Raw genomic sequence first — 21,796 nt, forward strand, 5'->3', positions numbered from 1 at the left:
CCTGCATGCCAGTAGCCCATCTATAATATAATTATCAACCTCCACCCTGGTGTGTCGCTGGTGAATCTATCTGTCTGTAACTGGTAGGTCTATCTATCTTTGTGTCTTTGATGAGTCTATCCCTGTCTTTGGTAAGTCTGACTCTCCAACTGCTCGACCCTGGTGAGTCTGCCTGATCCTGGTGAATGTGTCTGTCTATCTCTCCTCTGGTGAGTCTGTCTTTCTGCTCTTGATGAGTCTGATCCTGGTGAATATGTCTGTCTATCTGTCCTCTGGTGAGTCTGTCTTTCTGCTCTTGATGAGTCTGATCCTGGTGAATATGTCTGTCTATCTGTCCTCTGGTGAGTCTGTCTTTCTGCTCTTGATGAGTCTGATCCTGGTGAGTATGTCTGTCTCTCTCCTCTGGTGAGTCTGTCTTTCTGCTCTTGATGAGTCTGATCCTGGTGAGTCTGTCTGTCTATCTCTCCTCTGGTGAGTCTGTCTTTCTGCTCTTGATGAGTCTGATCCTGGTGAGTATGTCTGTATATCTCTCCTCTGGTGAGTCTGTCTTTCTGCTCTTGATGAGTCTGATCCTGGTGAATATGTCTGTCTATCTGTCCTCTGGTGAGTCTGTCTTTCTGCTCTTGATGAGTCTGATCCTGGTGAGTATGTCTGTCTCTCTCCTCTGGTGAGTCTGTCTTTCTGCTCTTGATGAGTCTGATCCTGGTGAGTCTGTCTGTCTATCTCTCCTCTGGTGAGTCTGTCTTTCTGCTCTTGATGAGTCTGATCCTGGTGAGTATGTCTGTATATCTCTCCTCTGGTGAGTCTGTCTTTCTGCTCTTGATGAGTCTGATCCTGGTGAGTCTGTCTGTCTATCTGTCCTCTGGTGAGTCTGTCTTTCTGCTCTTGATGAGTCTGATCCTGGCGAGAATGTCTGTATATCTCTCCTCTGGTGAGTCTGTCTTTCTGCTCTTGATGAGTCTGATCCTGGTGAGTCTGTCTGTCTATATGTCCTCTGGTGAGTCTGTCTTTCTGCTCTTGATGAGTCTGATCCTGGTGAGTCTGTCTGTCTATCTGTCCTCTGGTGAGTCTGTCTTTCTGCTCTTGATGAGTCTGATCCTGGTGAGTCTGTCTGTCTATCTCTCCTCTGGTGAGTCTGTCTTTCTGCTCTTGATGAGTCTGATCCTGGTGAGTCTGTCTATCTGACCTCTGTGAGTGTGAACCCCAATCTCTGCGCTGTCCTCTACGCTGTCGTACACCCACATCTTACTCAGCCATCCTCGTGCCCTTGTCGCATCAGTGCTACGAGCCCATAGTGAACGTGGGAACCTCTCACTGCTTATCCAGATTGCATGTGCTCAGTATGACGGGCGTCACTGCTCCACAATGCCTTCAATGTTTGCCTATCCTCAGTTCCTTCAAGATATCGACATTCTTTCTTTTATCTCTTTTCTCATGTGTTCCCAATATCTTTGGCAACGCAGTCAATCTCGAAGATGGACAACTTTGTTTTATCGCTTTTTTTTGCACTGTTCTGCGAGAGATCCACTTATCACCCAGTTTAGACATGTAAAACACAACTCAGAGAAGGAGATCACAATTCACAAACTTTGGAATTTTCCACCATCACCATGATAAAATCAGAGCCTACCCCGTGTATGTGTAGTGTCATTTATGACGGCACTGTAGTGTAGCGACAGTACCGTGCGAGTGGCATTATATGGGCGAAGCCTCTCCCTGGCACCTGATGGGTTATATCAGGGGAGCGGCTGGGTAAACACGAGGGCGCACGTGACCGGATGAGGTGGTAACGAGGACGAGGGTGAGGGTGAGAGGGACACGTGATGTGGGTCTTGAACCCTCACGAAGGATCTGGAAAAGGGGCGTGGCCAAGTGTGAGTCCCGGGGGGTGGGGGCCGGGGTTGGTCCTGGCGGGGAAGAAACCTTCAGTCTCCGGGCGTCACGCACGTGGACCAGGCAGCGTGTTGGCTGTCCCGGTCCGATTTAGTAGTTGTCCCGTCCAGAGTGTAAATAGCCATCTCCCCCAAGTGTATATAGTTAAGTATAGGAAGAGTGGATTACCACCCTATGTCGTTATCCCGTTAGTATTAAGAGTTTATGTGATGTTAGTTAATAAAACTTTTAGCCTCCAAGTTCTAGTGTGCGCATCGATAGAACCCATTACATATGTATATATGTATGTTCAACTTCTTTCCCACCGTACGTAGCCAACCGTACTAATCGGATGCTGTGGTCATGGAACTTCTGTGTCTCAGCTCCAGTATCAATGCCCACTCCTGTCACGTCTGTGCCATCTCTTGGATGCAATTCCCCAAAACTATCCAGCAAATGTAACAAGAAAAATTAACCCGTAAAAACAAAGTTTTTCACTATAAATCCTTTATATGCGTGGCGGCTAGAGTCCACTCGTCCCCTGGCTTGAGATGGCTGCCACCTATGGGTCAGATGATTGCCTGCCACCATTAAGCAATTGGTAATTCAATATTTAAAACAAATTCCTAAAAAGTGTAAAATTATGGAAAATAAATTGTCACGCACAACGAGTCTGTGTGCAAAATGTCAGCTCGATTGGATCATGGGAAGTGGGTTAAAAAACGACCGAAAGATTTGCACGGTCGTAAGCGCGCAAGCAAGCGAACTTAATATAAAGGATTTAACAAAGGACTATCCAATCACACGCTTACGTTGATGGTGACAGTATTTCGTTGTAGCTGTTGCTCATAGCTAGATATCACGATCACGTGATAAAAGAGAGATGTTAAATTTCCATCGGCAAGTAAATGAAATCCAACTTGCTAATAGTGCATATCATTAGGTCCTATATCCATATGAATATTACCAAACCAATAAACACAAAAGCAGGGGGCTTTTCGTTGTCTCAACATCTCTAAATTAGACTTAAGTAACACGCGATTATACTTTATAGCTCTTTGTCAATTTTCTTCTGGACGAAGACCACCCCACGTCATGTCGGTCAGGGGATTGATTTCTTTGATCATACTTCACTGTGCTGGTCAGCGTGAGTCGCTAAAGGCGGGGCCCCAGGACCAGGTCAGACATCAGTGGCCACTTATGTTTGTCATGGCCAGGAATTTTACCCAGATGAACAGCATGTCAACCAATACACCACTGCGTATGTTGTTAGTGTGCAAATGATCTATGGGACCTTTTTCCCAATAAATGTAGTAGGACAATGACTTTCAAAGACAATGCAGATATTATTAGAGCATGTTTGTTTGCATGTTTTGCCACAAGTACGTGTGGTTAATGCAGACTTGATGTCTTACAATCGGTATCTATTTGGTGTTTGAACATCTTAACACCTCCTGTTCTATTGCCAGAAAGGGTAAAATCCTATTCCTATATTTGTTTTTTTGTTATTTCTCATCGCTGTGTGAAGGAGCTCCAGCTCAGATGAGTCGTGGAACTTTTTCTTCATAGCGTCTTCCGCACAGCGCGTTGTTACACATCAGAGAGTCACCCCATTCAGGCTCATCTCGAGCCCCACTTCTAAACCCTTCTTTTATCCTCTTCCCCATCTTTTCTGGAACTTTCCATGACTCTCCACCAATCGCCATTCATTTCTCACCACGGTCTCCCAACCGATTCCTCTCATTATCATTCAAGCCCCTCCCCCCCGGCAACCAATCCGATGTGAGTGGCTTTCCACACCTCAAATCCTACGTCGGCTCCTCCCCCTGTGACAGTCCCTCGCCAATGAGAGTCGAGCGCGGCGATTCGAACTCGCGAAGAGCCGTTAGACCAATTTAACACGTATGAGGCTTTTGCGATCAATGTCATCCATAATAGAGGTTTGTGGGATAGATTGCTTAAATATAAATGCGTCGTTAAACCCGCCACCACCCAACACAGCCAATTAGTAAGGTTTGTCACGTGAACAAAACATTTAGTTACTACTTCAGCACACCAGTGTGTTGGAGAGCAAATCCACAACATTTACAATTCGAGTATGGTGTTTTTCTGGCAATTACACCCAGCATAATGCTATGTTAACGATACATTTATACGTATGTCGTCTAACCCATCAGCCAGACTTGTCCGCCTGATGATGATAGTTGTAATTACTGGAGAAACGTCGTACTCAAATTGTAAATATTGTGGTTTTACTCTGTGCTGAACTAGTAGCGAATTGCCATGTTTTGTTTATGTGACAAACCTTACTAATTGGCTGTATTGGATGCTGGTGGGTTTGCCTCTCAGAATGCTTTACAAAGAGTAAAAATATACAGACGATTGCATTTAGAAAGAGTTGCATTGATGCCGTCTATTTAGCCAGCAGTCAATTTAAAGTTGAGGTGTGATTTATTTTTCTTCTCCGAAAAAAAACGTAGTTAATCCTAAAACGACAACTTTGGCGGCGAGAAATCGACTTCTCGCCAAATGATGTAAAATCCCTTCGTGAATGAACTAACGGCGTTAAATTACGTGCCTGGATACATTTAAATATTTCAACTTTTACATTAACTATGCATAAGCGTGTGGTGTGTACACTGCAGATGGCGCAGCGTTGTGCATACCAAGCATGCGTGAGGCAGTGCTCAAGTCGCGTACCGTCGGTGCCTTGATGCTTCTACAGGTCTGTTGTTTAAGTACGTTGCTTTTATGGCTTTATTTTGGTGATTTCGAAAAGTTTTTTGGTTTGGCCATGTTTTTTGGTTGTAGTACTGAGTTAGACTGACGGCCTTAATCTAAGTTGTCTTGTGGTTGTTGTTGTTTGACTTGCATCCCACCGGGATTTTTGCACACAGTTTTGGTGTACGGTGCTTTTTCTGGAATTTTAGCATTTTTTTCCCTGGATTTTCTGTTTGCGCTTAGTCACATAGTCACTTTAAGATGTTTTCTTGTTCATGTTTTAGTTTTTTGTTTGTTGCGGTTGCACCCGATTCAAGAGCCGAATGGCTCACAGGGCTATACCTAATAAATTAAACTTGAAACGTACAAAATATAAACATACATGTATCCTGCGTTTTGTGTTTAGTTTGTTGTCCTTCCCCCGCATCTCCGTTAAACACGGTTGGCTACGTACGGTGCGAAAGAAATTCAACATACTGTACGTATCCTAATTCTTTCACTGAGCACAAATTATTGGTTTTAATTTTTGCGCCTTGAAATTAAATTTGCAGGCAACAGATATTGAGTAAGCACCATGAGTCTGAGATGCAAAGGAACCATCACTCTGTGACGTTTCAGCCATCGTTGAGTGTCCCTTCTTTTGACGGGTCCTTCCCAAAACCCGTTTTATTTTCTTGATGGCCAGCAAGGTGCCCCTAATCTGGGCAAGTTCTCTCATCCCTTTTGCTCCACGTGTTTGTCTCCCGTTGCTATTCTGAGCACACGACTCTCCGTTCTCCTATGTATGTATGAATTTTGAACTATTTCGCACCGTACGTAGCCAACCGTGTTAATCGTAGGTGCGGTGGAAGGACAATAAACTACACACAAAAGGCAGTTATTCTCTGTACACTCGTGGGCTCTCGTTCCATGTCATGCATCCGTCTTCATGCTTCTGATCAATATGTCATAGCAGATGAAACATCACCGATTAAAGGATAAATATATATGCATGTATTACAATAAGGATGCAGTGTATTCCTTGTGTCACCAACGTTTTTGCAGTGTGTTAAAACGTAGAATTTTATTGTAAATCACACATATACAACCGTGAACATCTAATAACACGTAATGCTACTTTCATTTTACATAGCGTCATTCATGCTAATAGCATCCCACAACGCGGTACATTAATTATATATGAAGACCAAATCTCGTATACGGCCACTACCAAGCCAATGAAAACCCCACTACTACCAAGCAAATGTTTTCAAAATGAATAAACAAATTCAGAAATGTCACCAAAACAAAAAGCACAAACAACAAAAAAAGTTTTCGTAAAAAAACCCAGCATCATTATTACGTGGGTTAAAGTTTCTGCTTAATATGATTTGAAGCAGTTAATGGGATTTCCTCTGCTCTCCCCCCCCTCCCCCCACCTTCATTTTGCACGGGATATTAAGCAGAGATTATTTCCATTATTAAAAATATCCTGAACACCAGGCTGTTATTATGACTGTTGTCAGCGGCTAACTGTACCGCTTCTTTTAGTAGAGCTCAACAATCTAGGATGTAATTTAACAAATAACACTTTGTGCAAGTGTTTTACTGCATAATGTGTGGCTGCCTGGGCGTACATAAAATGTACGCGGTCATACATGGTGATACACTCAAGTAATGATATGCTATTACGATAATAAAAAAAAAGAACCTTGATGATGAGTTGTCATTATATTCCTGTAGGCCATTTTGAGTACAAATGGGCTCTTTAAGGACAGATCTCTCTGGGTCTTACTAGGATTTGCATTGACTGAAGCAAGGAAGCACACCTGGTGTGGAGACAATGAAGCGACTGAGTGACCCGAGTTAAGTGCTGGTAAACCAATTAAACTGGAGGGGTTGGTTCCGTCAATAATGGGGCGGCCGGTTAGAGGGTAAATACTGGGTGTTCGAAAAGAAGCACATCTGGTGTCGCACGAAGTATACACTAAACAATCAATGATGTCGGAAAGTGCAGTTAGTAAAATTGAATCGGCTCTTCTCACGTCACGGTAATTTGCAAAATTGCAAGCAATGGTCTCGTGTTTCAATGGCACATGTGACAGGCGACGCTGCTTGGCTCGGTGTTCCCATCGCACTGAGTTCCTCTTTGGGAAGATTATAGCTTCTCTGAAAAAACACCGTATTTTGTAGCGGGTAAATGGAATGGATCACACCATACTATTTATGAAAATGCAGTGTCGCGAAAATGCTTTCTCTTGTGTTAAAGGCGATGTTCTTAACACGCACTCAAACTGCTAAACCGAATTGCTAATGCGCGTTGCGACGGCATACACGTGTAGCGTCTTAAAAAAATTGTAACAAGTCACCTGCTTACACTTTATTCATCTGTTCTTGTGCCAGTTATAGGCACCACTATAACTATCTGTATGGTCACATATACTTCACTTCTCCCCGCTCTTGTCTATTCTGCATCTCAATTATCCTGCACTCAGTAGCTCTGCTTTCAGCGACTCCACACACAGCCACTCCACACTCAGCGACTCCACACACACCGTCTCCGCACACAGCGTCTCTACACACAGCGTCTCCGCACACAGCCACTCTAAACACTCAGCGACTCCGCACACAGCATCTCCACACACAGCGTCTGCACACACAGCGTCTCCACACACAGCGTCTCCACACTCAGCGACTCCACACACAGCGTCTCCACACACAGCGTCTCCACACACAGCGTCTCCACACACAGCGTCTCCACACTCAGTCACTCCGCACACAGCGTCTCCGCACACAGCGTCTCCACACTCAGCGACTCCACACACAGCGTCTACACACACAGCGTCTCTACACACAGCGTCTCCACACACAGCGTCTCCACACTCAGTCACTCTGCACACAGCGTCTCCGCACACAGCGTCTGCACACACAGCGTCTCACACACAGCGTCTCCACACACAGCGTCTCCACACACAGCGTCTCCACACACAGCGTCTCCACACACAGCGTCTCCACACTCAGCGACTCCACACACAGCGTCTCCACACACAACGTCTCAACACATAGCGTCTCCACACACAGCGTCTCTCAGCGTCTCCATACACAGCGTCTCCACACACAGCGTCTCCACACACAGCGTCTCCACACACAGCGTCTCCACACACAGCGTCTCCACACAGAGCGACTCCACACACAGCGATTCCACACACAGCGTCTCCACACACAGCGTCTCCACACACAGCGTCTCCACACAGAGCGACTCCACACACAGTGTCTCCACACACAGCGTCTCCACACACAGCGTCTCCACACACAGCGTCTCCACACACAGCGTCTCCACACACAGCGTCTCCACACACAGTGTCATCTCACACAGCGTCTCTGCACACAGCGTTTCCACACACAGCGTCTCCACACACAGCGTCTCCACACAGAGCGACTCCACACACAGCATATTCACCCACAGCAGCTCTACATCTCCACCGCTGCCCTCACCTGCACTCCCTCAGACCCGCTCACCCGTCTGTCCTGGGCAGGGGATTCAGCCAACACCCACCCGGCGATGGCGTGAGGGTTGAGGTCCCATTGACGGATGGAGCGGCAGCGGCGAGATGTCTTCACTCTTGGTTCCCCGGCAACCACTCCCCTCACTCACGCACACTCCCGCTTATATCCCCCTGCTCATCCCGAGTCCTCATGTGCTTCTACTTAAGCTGCCGCAAGGCCGGCACCATTTGTCCCATTAATCCCTTATCATCACCCCCATCTCCCGTCTCCTAGGCGCCAGCCTCCGGTTGCAGCATACCCACCTGTTCGACCTCAGTTGCACCCGCTTATCCCCTTAACTACTGTCGGTTTGTCTGTGCAAACCTCATGTTGTAAACCTCGTGTTGCAAACCTCACGTTGCAACGCGCCCACCTGTTTGCCCTCCATTGCACCCGCTTAACAGTGCCCACCGCGTATTTCTGTCCTCTGCACACGGGTTAAAGCGCAGCTAACATAATAACACCCTTCACTTTTATGACTAAAACAAATGCACAATCCACTTACGCAATGTGTACGACTTTTACCGCGAAGAAGAGGGAATTTGCGCGTGGACCAAAGGGACATTTGGTGGCGTAGAGCCCAGCACAGTGCCGCCATGCTCATTAAACATGGAAAGTCGTGCCAACGTTACCCAACATTGGTCCACATGTCAACGTTGGGCCAATATTCCATGTTTACTGAGTTATGTTACGTGAGAATCGAAGTTTTATTGAAATTGTGCAAAAGGTACGCACATTTTACATTTAGGCTGATCTAGTGAACCAAATTGTACAATCACGACAGGAAGAAAAAAAAGAATTTATTTAATTCTTGAACTTAATGCGTTGCGCTGCCGTGGTATAACAATACGTTATGCGTTCACAACCCAGAGGCCACCGGTTCAACATAGATCTCTTGTGAAAAAGTCTTAAGAAAAAGTATTGTTATTCTTAAGAATAACTTCAACATAAATAAAAACCATTGTAACAATCTCTTTGGTTTTTTTGGTAAAGTTACGTAGGTATTAAATGCTTTCCCACCTGATGATGGACGCTTGTGTTGCGCCCGAAACGTCGTGATTTATTGTTTCCTTACATCACTTTACCGAAAGAATTAAGAGTATGAATCCTTGCAGTCACGAAAGCTTCAAATCTAGAATTGTAAGAATCGTTTTGAATTTGGCTAAATTCCAGAAATTACAAATTAACAACTTCGGAGTTTCTGTCATGTCATAATTAACGTCTTAGCAGACTGCACGGGACAATGTGAACCCCTCTAAAGGCTGCTTGAAGTATTTTTCAGGAGTCCTGTAAAAAAATTATATTCCGCAGCTGTCCTTTGGTGTAACTTGAGGAAACGAGAGTGAATTAGATGAGGCAAGTGGAGGTAATTGAGAACATCGCACAGACTGTGATTTAAACCAAAAATAAGCGAACAAATTGGCGTTGGCAGTTGGGAAACATTAATGCAGTCCATCAAACCGTTTACAAGCGTTGACATCGATGCCTATTCGTACATTTTTCTGCAAACGCTGCTACGGTCGGCATTGAATTTAGAGGCAATGGGGAGGCCTGAGTGATTCCATAAACGAGGTTGAGTCACCTGAAGATGACACAAGATCAAACCTCTTCACCTTATTTGGTGTGATGCGTTGTGATGGTGCAATTGTGGTGGGTTCCGGAGACACTTTTAGAGGTAACTTCTTTATTACGATACCACACTCTAACAGTCCTGATACTCTGGTACAGCCTAGGGACACAGCCTAGGGACACAGCCTAGGGACACAGCTTAGGGACACAGCCTAGGGACACAGCCTAGCGACACAGCCTAGCGACACAGCCTAGGTACACAGCCTAGGGACACTTCCTAGGTACACAGCCTACGGACACAGCCTAGCGACACAGCCTAGGGACACAGCCTAGGGACACAGCCTAGGGACACAGCCTAGGGACACAGCCTAGGGACACAGCCTAGGGACACAGCCTAGCGACACAGCCTAGCGACACAGCCTAGGTACACAGCCTAGGGACACAGCCTAGGTACACAGCCTAGGGACACAGCCTAGCGACACAGCCTAGGGACACAGCCTAGGGACACAGCCTAGGGACACAGCCTAGGTACACAGCCTAGGGACACAGCCTAGGGACACAGCCTAGGGACACAGCCTAGGGACACAGCCTAGGGACACAGCCTAGGGACACAGCCTAGGGACACAGCCTAGGGACACAGCCTAGGGACACAGCCTAGCGACACAGCCTAGGGACACAGCCTAGGGACACAGCCTACACCTAGCGTGCCTGACACTGGCTACGCTCTCGGGTCCTCCGGCTACGATTACCCTAGGGGAGGCTACCTGACCCGACCCAGCCAAGGTGCGGGTCTAGACTCTGGCTTCCTCGGAACTCGCCCTTGCAAGGACGTAGAGCTGGGAGTCCCAGAGTCCCACCACTGGCCCACACAGCGTCCCGGCCCTTACAAGGACAAGCAGGGCGAGGGGGTCCAGGGTCCTAAGCTGGCTGGTCTTGGGTCTTGAGCTGCGACTGGTCCCGATCGGCTGGGGAGGTCTCCTTTTATGCCCCTTTGCCCATCGAGTGGTGGCGTTGTGTGGGATCGTAGATCCTCTGCAGCCCCCCCCCCCCCTTGGCAGTACAGGGCACCCTTGCAGATGGACCTCATCGACCACTGCCGGTAAGCATGGCCCATCTATGGCACTACACAATGATGGAAATAGGATATTTAGAAGAAGAAGAAGAAAAAGATAAATGAAAGTCATAAGAATCGGCGATGCTTCCCCAGGTAAATAAATGTTTGTTTATAGAGAATGTAACAAATTGAAACCTCAGGCGAAACACATGGTGAATTCCCACAGGGAATACATGCGGTAGGCAACATTGTTTCACATGCGAAGGGAAGTGATGTTCCAGCACTAGGCGCTTGCGGTCGTATAACAATTACTGTAAAGAATAACGTAAAAAAGAAAACAATCTCGTCATTTTAAATAATATTCAGCTTCAATTGCAGTCATTGCATTTTGAAAGGTGTTCATGTAACTTGCGGGCGTGGGGCTCAGCAGGGGCTTGGAGATGGCGGTATGGAGTGTTACCTCCTCACTGCGTGCGTTGCTCCAGGTGCTGCAATGCCCCCTCCCACACGCCAAACACTTATTGACGGAATTTTCCAATCATTCCAAATTGCAATAAAAAGATGGTAAAAACTGCCGCCCCAGTACAATTGCCTGCTTACATCACTGCTGGCAGAATGATGACCTCCACTCGAGGTACTTACTGCACCCTGGCTCGCCATGAGAAGGCAGGAAATCGAGTGAACTGACCACCACCTGATTCCATTTGGGATAGAGCGTTGCCCCCTCGCGTATGTGCGGGTTTTCTCTGGGTGCTCCGGTTTGACCTCACGTGTATAATAAACACGGCTCGTAATGAATGAAAATGAAAACCCAATTTGTACGTATGTTGAACTTCTTTCGCACCATACCTAGCCAACCGCACTCATCAGAGGGGGAGCTCTAGAGAGCCCCCTCCCCCCTGGCTAGAGGCTATTTGGCCTACTCTTCCACACTCTAACCAAACCACACACAATCTGGCAATCGACTATGGTGCACCCATTCATACTGGCGGCGTGGAAATGAGAGAGGTGGAGGGGGTTCAAGAAACGTGCCCTATTATTTCAACTGCCGCCTCCAAATACGTATTTGAATCAGAATGTTTATTTATAATTGGAGGGATTATATGAGCTATTAAGCTCTTTTTTCACCTCAGGATATTGGACACCTCTTGCATTGGCAGGCCAGTGTGCTCGCCATGTAGCACCACAGCAGCATCTCCCCCACGCAGGAGCTTCCTGAAAGAAAAAAAAACATCTTGTGACTCAGGCTGTATTATTATTAATGATCATCAATAATTAAATTAATTACGGAGTGGCTCTGTCTGTGTGTTTTTCTTTCGATGACCCCAATAACAGAAACCTGCTTGTTAGAGTCACCCGCACGTCTGCGGATTGCCTCAGAAGCCACCCTCAAGGCATGGGCATGGCAGCAACAGCAGCGGCAGCGGCAACAGAAGCATCCCTTGGCTTTAACTGAGCCGTGTGCTCATGGAAGGCGGAGACATCCTTCCTTCCCTGGGCTGCGGGGATGCACGTCGCAACGCAGCGTGTCCCAGGGCACCGTCACTCAACGCTACAGTGTTGCGGGCAAGCTTAGCGACGAATTCTAGATTTGAAGCTTTCGTGACTGCAAGGATTCATATTCTTAGGTTTTTTCGCTAAAGTCACGTAGGTAAAAAAGTCAAATTAATAAAAATACAATAAAAATCACGACGTTTCGGAGGCAACACAAGCTTCCGTCTTCAGGTGGAACCGTCACAGCACTTGATACAGCTATTGTGCTGTGACGGTTCCACCTGAAGATGGAAGCTTGTGTTGCCTCCGAAACGTCGTGATTTTTATTGTATTTTAAATTTTACTCTTATTAATTAAAATGTTTTGCCTACGTGACTTTACCCACTTGATATAGCTATCGTGCTGTGACGATTCCACCTGAAGACGGAAGCTTGTGTTGCCTCCGAAACGTCGTTATTTTTATTTTACTTTTATTAATTTTAATTTTTTACCTTAGCGACGAAGCCCGCCAGGTCACACACCGGCGGCCGTGGTGCCAGTCCACTGAGGGCCCTAAGCAAAAAATATTTTTGGGTGCGTCACGTGCACTGAAAACATATGCCGGACAAGCCGCCATATGCTGGACTGAATTATGTCACTGTTGTCTGAAACAATTGCGACTAACTTACTATATTATTTATCAGGCAAAGCCCACTGAGCTGTTAGCTCTTTTTCAGAGGCGACATGGCAACAAATGATAGCTCATGAAAGTGGCTTATCATCGCACATGTGTGGGAATTTAGAATTTATAGCAGCAGCCAAATCATCTGAACCCGGAAAAAAATCCAGGCACCAACGTGGAGAGAGACTCCAAATATACAAGATGCATCATCAGGGTCTGGGATCAAACCCACGGCCACTTGCGTAGCAGGTGAGGGATTAACATCTCGCCACCGCTGCGCCCCTTAATTAAGGCAATACACAAATTACAATAATTGTTAATACAGCATTGTTGTAAACATTTTTATTGTTAATACAGTTTTGTTATTAGAACATTAATATCTGAGTTCTAGCTGATATTTAAGGGCCCCTACAGTATGTTGTCATGATTCTGTCGCCCTTTAAGTTGCTTGGGACCCTACGCTTTTGCTTAGTTTTCTGATGCTTAGTACCACCACTGTCCACAGGTACCAATTTTCTGTGGCAGAGAACTCCCGCTGACACACACATTAACGCGTTGTTTGCGAAAGGAATTTTGCTTATTTTCCCAAACTGTTATTAAGCGATTATACATTTACATGGTCTCCCTCTGCCTGGCGTAATGTGTGCGTGTGCGTACGTTGGTGCATTTAAGCGCATTTCAAAATGAGATTAAGTGCGAATTTAATTTAGTGTATTGTACGATGTGTAATGGTTCTCGGATGTATGTTGAACTTCTTTCGCACCGTATGTGGCCAACCGTGCTAATCGGAGGTGTGGGGGAAGGACGACAATACGACACTGTGGGACGGTTCCTGAAGGCATCCGGTCAAATCCAAACGTCTGATCCAGGTGGTCCAGATGTGACACAAATGTTGTGTAATACAAACTATTTTTAAATCCTTTATATTAAGTTCGCTTGCTTGCTTAGGACCGTGCAAATCTTTCGGTCGTTTTTTTACCCACTTCCCGTGATCCAATCGAGCTGACATTTTGCACACAGACTCGTTGTGCGTGACAATGCATTTTCGTGAAAAAAATATTTCCAAAATTTTACACTGTTTAGGGAAAAATAAATAAATATTTAATTACCAATTGTTTAATGCTGCCAGACAATCATCTGACCCATAGGTGGCAGCCATCTCAAGCCAGAGGACGAGAGGACTCTAGCCGCCCCGATGCCACGCATATAAAAGATTTATAGTGAAAAACTTTGTTTTTACGGGTTTACTTGTTCTGATATGCATACGATGCAATTTGTCGCTTGCCGATCGTACGAACCGATATACTGTATATAAAATAAAGTATGTGGTCAAAAACTTGACATTATCATTTACAAAGGAGCTAGTACACAGTCCAAATAAAAAGAAACAGTTATTTTTACTTCGCCTGTCCATATATGGTTTGCCTATTCGCATACAAATCTGAACATGATCTCCCTCTCTCCCGAGGAAACACAAGCACGTTGTTTACAATGTTCACTCCAAATATACGTTGACCAAAATACCTCGTACCTATCCGCTCGCACAGGAGGGGAGCATCAAGGATGGGTTACAAGGCCAGGTCAGAGGGCAGCTGACAAAGGTCTGGTTTACTGCACGTCGGGAAGAAGATAAGACAAAAAGACATCACTGAGACACGGGCCTCTCTCTCTCTCTCAACGCGACCTGAATTAGGCTGCGATCGTGCCCGCTTGCGAGGATGAAAGCAAGCAAGCAAGAAAATTGGCCACGAAGGCGAGATAACAAGGCGGCGTTTTGGTGGCGGCGTACCCAGTTTGATTGTTATGGTTGTTATTGTTTGACTTGCATCATATTGGGATTTTTGCACACAGCGTTGTAATACAGTGTTTTTTTTTCTGGAAGATGTGCTGGTTTTTCTAGGATGTTTCTGTTGCGCGTCGTCGCTTTAAGATGTTCTTTGTTCATATTTAGTTTGTTGCGGTTGCACCCGACTCAAGAGCCGCATGGCTCACAGGACTACACACATAATAAATTAAACTTGAAAACTTGAATGGCAGGTTTTTTTTTTCCACACCGCCCTGTCGCACCAGAGCTGTGAGAATGTTTTCCACGAAGGGGGGGGGGGGGGTACACATTAAGCCACTCATCGCAGCGGCTCATGGAACAAAGAAATAAAGTCGACGTTCTTTTGGGGAGGGGCTTGCCATGGTGTGCTGGACACTTGAGCTACTCTCAATATTACTAATTTTGAAATTATCCGAATAAAGTCCCTCCCCTTCCCTTTCCATCTGCAGTCTCCAATGTTTCACCCTCCCCATTCCTCGCTCAGCTTCCTCTTTGTTCATAGCTCATGGCTAGGGAATACAGTGGAATACATTTATTTGTCTACTGAGCTCACATTGTCTGCATACTTTGGTGCTGTATTGCTGCTGAAAAGCATAAACAAAATAAAAAGGTGTCATGGGCAAATTAATAGCCCATAAAACATAAAACAAAACCATACAGTTTACGCTATATTTCCCATTTAGTATTTTTAAGCTCCAGCTATAGAGATACATATGAATGATAAAAACTTGTTTGAAAAAACGAGACTGATTTTAACGTCCATTCCTTTTTTCCACGTCATTCTGAGCGGTGGTGGTGATGTCACACTTGGCCTGTAATCCAGCACTGTCGAGGCAGTGAGGGTTGGTGGATTTTTTTTTTACTGTTTAACACGTAGGCTTTCACGACCAATATTCTCCTTAATAGAGGTTTTTGGTTTAGATCGCCTCAATTTAAATGTTTCGTTGAACCCTTCAACCCACCGGTGTGCTGTACTAGTAACGAATTGGCATGTTTTGTTTACGTGACAAACCTTACTAGTTTGTTGGGTTGGGTGGTGACGGGTTTAAAGACACATTCACATTTACGCGATCTAACCCAAAAACCTCTTTTATGGATGTTTAACTATTTAAACAAAACTTTTTGTACCAGGCAAAGCCCAATGAGCTACGTAGCTCTTTTTCAGAAGCGATCTGGCCACAAATGATAGCTCAACGAAGTGGCTTATCATCGCGTGGAAAATAATAGCAGCATTCAAATACTCTAGACGCACGCAGTTTCTAAATGTGGAGGGAAAAACTGGAGGACCCAGAGAAAAATCCACGCGACCACGGGGAGAGAGGCACGCAAACTCCAAATATACAACAGGCGTCAGGGTCGGACTCGAACCCACGACCTCCTGTATACCAGGTGAGGTTGTTAACTTCTCCTAGCCACCGTGGCACCCACGGATGTTGTGAAACTTCTTTCCTATAGGCCTCGAGGTACTGTAGCCTGGCTCGCCATGAGAAGGCAGGTAAGCGAGTAAACTGATTGCCGCCCGTTTCCATTTGTCTGGGGATAGAGCATTGCCCCCTCGCGTATATGTGGGGTTTCTCCGTGTGCTCCGGTTTCCTCACACTTATATAATAAACACAGCTCATAATTAATGAAAATAAAAAGGCAAATTCGTATGCATGTACGTATGCTGAACTTCTTTCGCACCGTACGTCGCCGACCGTGATAATCGGAGGTGTGGGAGATGTGGCAGGACCCTTTTAGGATAAATAAGTCAACTCAGACAACACAAATTTTGGCCTTGAAATAAAGTTGGCATTTGTGCTATTGTGTAAATTCTCATGGTTATGGTTTTGGGGTGAATCTTGCATGTTGGCAATGCACATACCTAATCTTAGTTGTCATATACAGAGGATGGCAAAGGACATATTTAAACACTTTAATTTGTAATGTAGAAAAAAACATTGCTTTGGCTTTTTTCTGTGTGTTTTATTGAATTGATTGTTTAGTCAGTCAATACAAATAAATAATGATTACAAAATCAACAAGATTTTTTTCTCACAATTAAAACAATTATCAGATTTTTATTACGGACTATACGAGTGTTTATAAAGCCGCGAGACTGCAGCCTTTCTTTGGAAATAAACTGGCAAACTATACCTATGAGCAAAACATTTCTCACCATGTAAAAAAAAGATAACAGAAAAGACAAAACGAATGTGCTTCAGATCTTGGTACAGCGTCTGAAACTTTATATATATAAAAACTTTTTTAAGACAGGTGAAAAATTGAAAGATTTTCAGGAAAAGGCCAATAGCGAAACAAAAAGAGAGATTGATTGACTGAGCCATCTGGGCCATTATAACACAACCCTATTACAGTGCACAGAAGGCATGAGAGCTAAGTCAGAAGATGGCCAGGAATTTGAAATGGACATGAAAATACACACTCTTAGGTTTTTTCGGTAAAGTCACCTTGGTAAAAAATAAAATGTAAATTAATAAAAGTAATAATAAAAGAAAATAATAAATTATAAAAGAAAATAATAAACTATTTTATTTTATTTATTTCTATTATTACTTTAATTAATTAAAATTTTATTTTTTACCTACGTGACTTTACCGAAAAAACCTAAGAGTATGAATCCTTGCAGTCACGAAAGCTTCAAATCTAGAATTAAAATACACTTACACTGTTTTGTGGACAATACTGGGAAAATGGCTTTCCGCCCGATGCTTAGAAGAGAAACCGGATTACATTAACATTGTCGGAATGAGGTTGGTTTAAGTGTGACTGTGCTCATTAGGAATAGTTGGTTAAATAATAATAGGCTGAATCCATAATGATGATTCTCAATATGCGCATGCAATTACATGCTGAAGTTTCGCTACACCGTCAAAAAATGTTACGCGTCCTTAGGATAACCCCAGCACGGAATGCCATTGACGATTTTATGCACAGACACACTCAAATTGCCGTGTTCCAGTTTGTGATCTGATATTTTTGTGCAGAAGATTTTATAGAATGTCAAGATTGTCACTGGCTTAGATGCATACTATTGACAGGCACACACACACATACATTATTCTTTGTACAGCCTAAATAGACTGCTGTAGTAAGCCTTGTGAGTGAGCGCCTATTACGGACAGAATGATGTGGCCAGGACCATGCCTGGATTTCTTTTGTCTCCCCAGTACTGATGTTCGCACATTGCACCAAGTACTATTTTAAGGCTGAGTTGACCTAGAGGTGGGCCAGTAGAGGTGGTTCAGATATCACTCACCACTAATGACACTGCGCTACCAGTTCCCACTCCTCTCCACGCACACATTACATGAGCACATTTTCGGAACTTTTTATTATTCTGCAAGCCTCCAAAACTCAACCACCATAACAAAACATTGTAAAACATGTCTTGGTAGATGTGAGCGATGCCCACAAAGGCTGCAATGGCTGGACGAACACCAAAGGGCATTGGTAATGCTGGGGATCAGTTGTTAGACATTGATTCAGAGATTGAGATTGCACTCTTCTGGAATATCAAACTCAAAGGTGTTTCCCCAATAGCAATGGGTAATGGAGTGCCACTTGTATACATTGTCTGAGCAGGTGGTGGAAATTCCACATTCTCATGGTGGGGCCCGACGAATTTATCAGATGATAGATGTGTGTGTGTATGGGGAGCGGTAGTGTAGCGGTTAGCGCGCTGCGCTATGAACCTAGCAACCCGGGTTCGATTCCCGCTCACGGCCAACACCAGTGACGATTATCTGAACCGGTCCTGGGCCTCCCCTAGGTCGACTCAGCCTGAAATGAGTACGTGGTGTGTAAACATCGCCACTGGGGAGACAAAGGCGGCCGGGCGTGGTGCTGGCCACCCACCCCCTCGTGTACCGTTCCGGCCTTCATAGGTGCTCGCTAACAGCACTTGCCCCTACAGTCTGTTAAGGCTATACGGTGGATCTTTGATCTTTGATATATATACATGGGAGCGATAGTTGCAGTGGTTAGCGTGCTGCCCTACGAACTCGGCAACCCGAGTTTGATTCCCGCTCGTGGCCAACACCGGTGAAGATTATCTGAACCAGTCCTGGGTCGACTAAGCCTCAAATGAGTACCTGGTGCAATGTGTTAACATCGCCACGAGGAAGACAAACGCGGCCGGGCGTGGTGCTGGCCACATCACCCAGCCCCTCGTGTGCCATGCCGGCTTTCATCGGTGTGCGCTAACGGCACCTGTCCTAACAGCTTTTTTCTTGATGGTGAACTTTGTCTTTTGAGGCCGTCCATAAATGACGTCACGCGATTTTTGACGATTTTTGACCCCCCCCCTTCTTCGTCACACGGCGTCACAAAAAGTCAGACCCCCCCCTCAAATATTACGTCACAAACCTCTGCCCCCCCCCCAAAACAAAATAAAGCATGCTTCAAATCGCTTTGAACTATTGTCATTGCAGTGCGTATTTAATGTGGCGCTGCCCTCTGATGTTGTAGGAGAAGACATTTATTAACAAGTTTATTTCATTAAGTAGAACGTATTGTCTACATTTATTTAAAGTTGCGCATTTTGATGTGACGTCACATTTCTCAACCCCCCCCCCCCGCATCGTCACAAATGTCTGACCCCCCCCTAGGTGCGTGACGTCATTTATGGACGGCTCCCTTATATATATATAAAAAAATGCATACATTATATAATGTAATCTATCATGAAAAGAACGATGCAGGCTGAGGTGAATGGGCGAGAGGCGTCAATGTGAGCGAGCGTGGCAAGAAAGGAATGAACAATGCGGCAAGGGCAGTCGCAACAGCCCCCGGGCACGTTTGGCATCAGAACTCACGCGGACTGGCTCTGCTTTAACCCTAGACCTGGCAAAATCTGCGTATTACTTATTAGTGCAGTTGCTGTTATCCCTACCCCCGTTAGTCTCTTGCTGTTGAAGTTGCTATTGATAGGCCATGCGGCACGGAATATTATTGTTGCTGCTGTTGTTGTTTTACAGACATAAGCGACTGGCTGTTGAGCCCTCTAAGCGAGGGTCGTTGCTTCCAGCACATTCTCCCATGACGCACAGCAACACTTCCCCAAACAGATTGTGCGCCGAAAGCCGGGTTGAAGGTGAGCAAAGTATTACAATTACATGTGTTTGAAATTCATTAACAACGATAGTAACGACGACGACGACAAGAGCAATACGAATTCTTTACAGACCTTTGTCAAGCCACTGCTGGATAACAGAGTGATCGTGTTATTCAGATTCGGGGGCTGTTTGAGCAAATGTCACCACACTTGTCAGTGCGGGTTGATGAAGTGGGGGCAGAGATCTCCAGGACAGGTTCAGATATTACTCGCCACTGATATTAGTTGTGGTCGGGGGAATAAAACTTAGGTGGCCCAGGTTAATTGCATGGTTGCACCGATACCACCGCTAATACCCCCGAGTATTGAGGGTAATCTCATTTGTAACGGCCGAGCGTGCTGCGGTGAAAGTCACAAAAAGGGTCTCCCGCACGGACCACCTCCCGGTTGTGGACTCGCGATGGCAAGCCGCAGGAGCCATGCACTTGTACGTTGCTGTGATAAGCGTCATTGCAGAGGACGCACCACGGGGGAGGCAGATTGCAGACTGGAATTCTCTTGGGAATTAGTGCAGACATTACCTCGACTTGTGTTTGAAATATGTATGTCATCCAAACGACAGAAGTTTGTGTTTTGTGGTTCAAATTATTGTGGAAGGAGTATTCTGGTCATTTCTGGTTAGGGACTCCTCATCCACGTGTAGTGACGTGGAACGAGTCACTGGAGCACGTGCCGCTGGGAGATTGGTAGACAATAGAATGAGGGGTGACAGCCCGTTCTACCAGTGCACCTGTGGGCAAGGCACGGAGCCTTCTGGGGGATCCAGAGGTGGGCGTGGCCGAGGGCGGAGCTTGGCCACGCTGGGTGGATAAAAGGCGACCTCCGACTCACAGTCGGGGCTGCTGCGATCTGGAGTGGAACTCGTCGTGCCGTCGTCATCGTGATCTTCGCCCTCTTCAAGCTGTGGGTCTGGCAGCGTGTTGGCTGTCCCGACCCGGTGTGTGGTTATCCCCTAAGGCTGTGAAGGCCGGAATAAAAGAGATAGGTGCCTCCTACTCGTGTCTGTGTATTAGCACACTGCACACGTATGCAGGTGGTTATTCGGATTAATTTTCATCAAACCCACGACATCATGCATACTATGCGAAGGAGTTAACATCTAGATCGTCACCATGGCACCCAGATATATGAAATTAAGTTTTCCAAAAGCACTCCATCCTGCTCTTTGGATATTTTTTTATCCTGGCCCACTTTAAATAAATGCCTGAGGTACATTTTATACTTCATTTTCCAATTGTGCTCCTCCGACAAAAAAAATGTTTGTAAACGCATTGTACGTGACTTTTGTGAATCTTCATCTTGAGCCCAACTTTTTGCAGAATTTTCTGAAAATTCGACTGGAGATGAAAATGAAAAAAGGCAAAAAACATCTCAGATTTTCCGAAAGACACAGCGATTATAGCAACCAATGGAAATTAACCAAGACAAATAATTTGAACATTATCGGCATAGCAAGAATCAATCTGCATATTACAGTAGATAACAGGAGTTGATTTGGATTTGCTGGGGCACAGATAATAATATTTGCTAATAGGCCCCGTTTAATATAGGAGCTTCACTCAAAATACAATGGGGTAATGTCAGAGTGTATAAACTAACGACTTCCTATATCCATGACAGTAGCATTGCCTTGATATAAATCAAATGAATTAAATGTATTGCCGTTTACCCGGACATGTGAGTTGACACGAATGTGCCCATATTTCATGGTAACAGATGAAAATGGGAAAAAGCTTGCTATGATATTGCAATGTATACGCATACAAAATATAAATCAATTGTTATTTTACATTCAAACAAGGCAATCTGCTTAACCTAATGTAGTATATGTAAGATTAATTAATTCATTATACCTAAGCCAAAAAGATCCTTCTAGCAATACAGCTGTAATAGCATTTTTAATTAGTCTTGTTATACACTGCACCAGAAGCAAATGTTACACAGTTTACTCATTGTGTA

Source organism: Lethenteron reissneri, chromosome 51, assembly GCF_015708825.2.
Source record: "Lethenteron reissneri isolate LAM-NWPU_2019-01 chromosome 51, ASM1570882v1, whole genome shotgun sequence".
NCBI lineage: Eukaryota > Metazoa > Chordata > Hyperoartia > Petromyzontiformes > Petromyzontidae > Lethenteron > Lethenteron reissneri.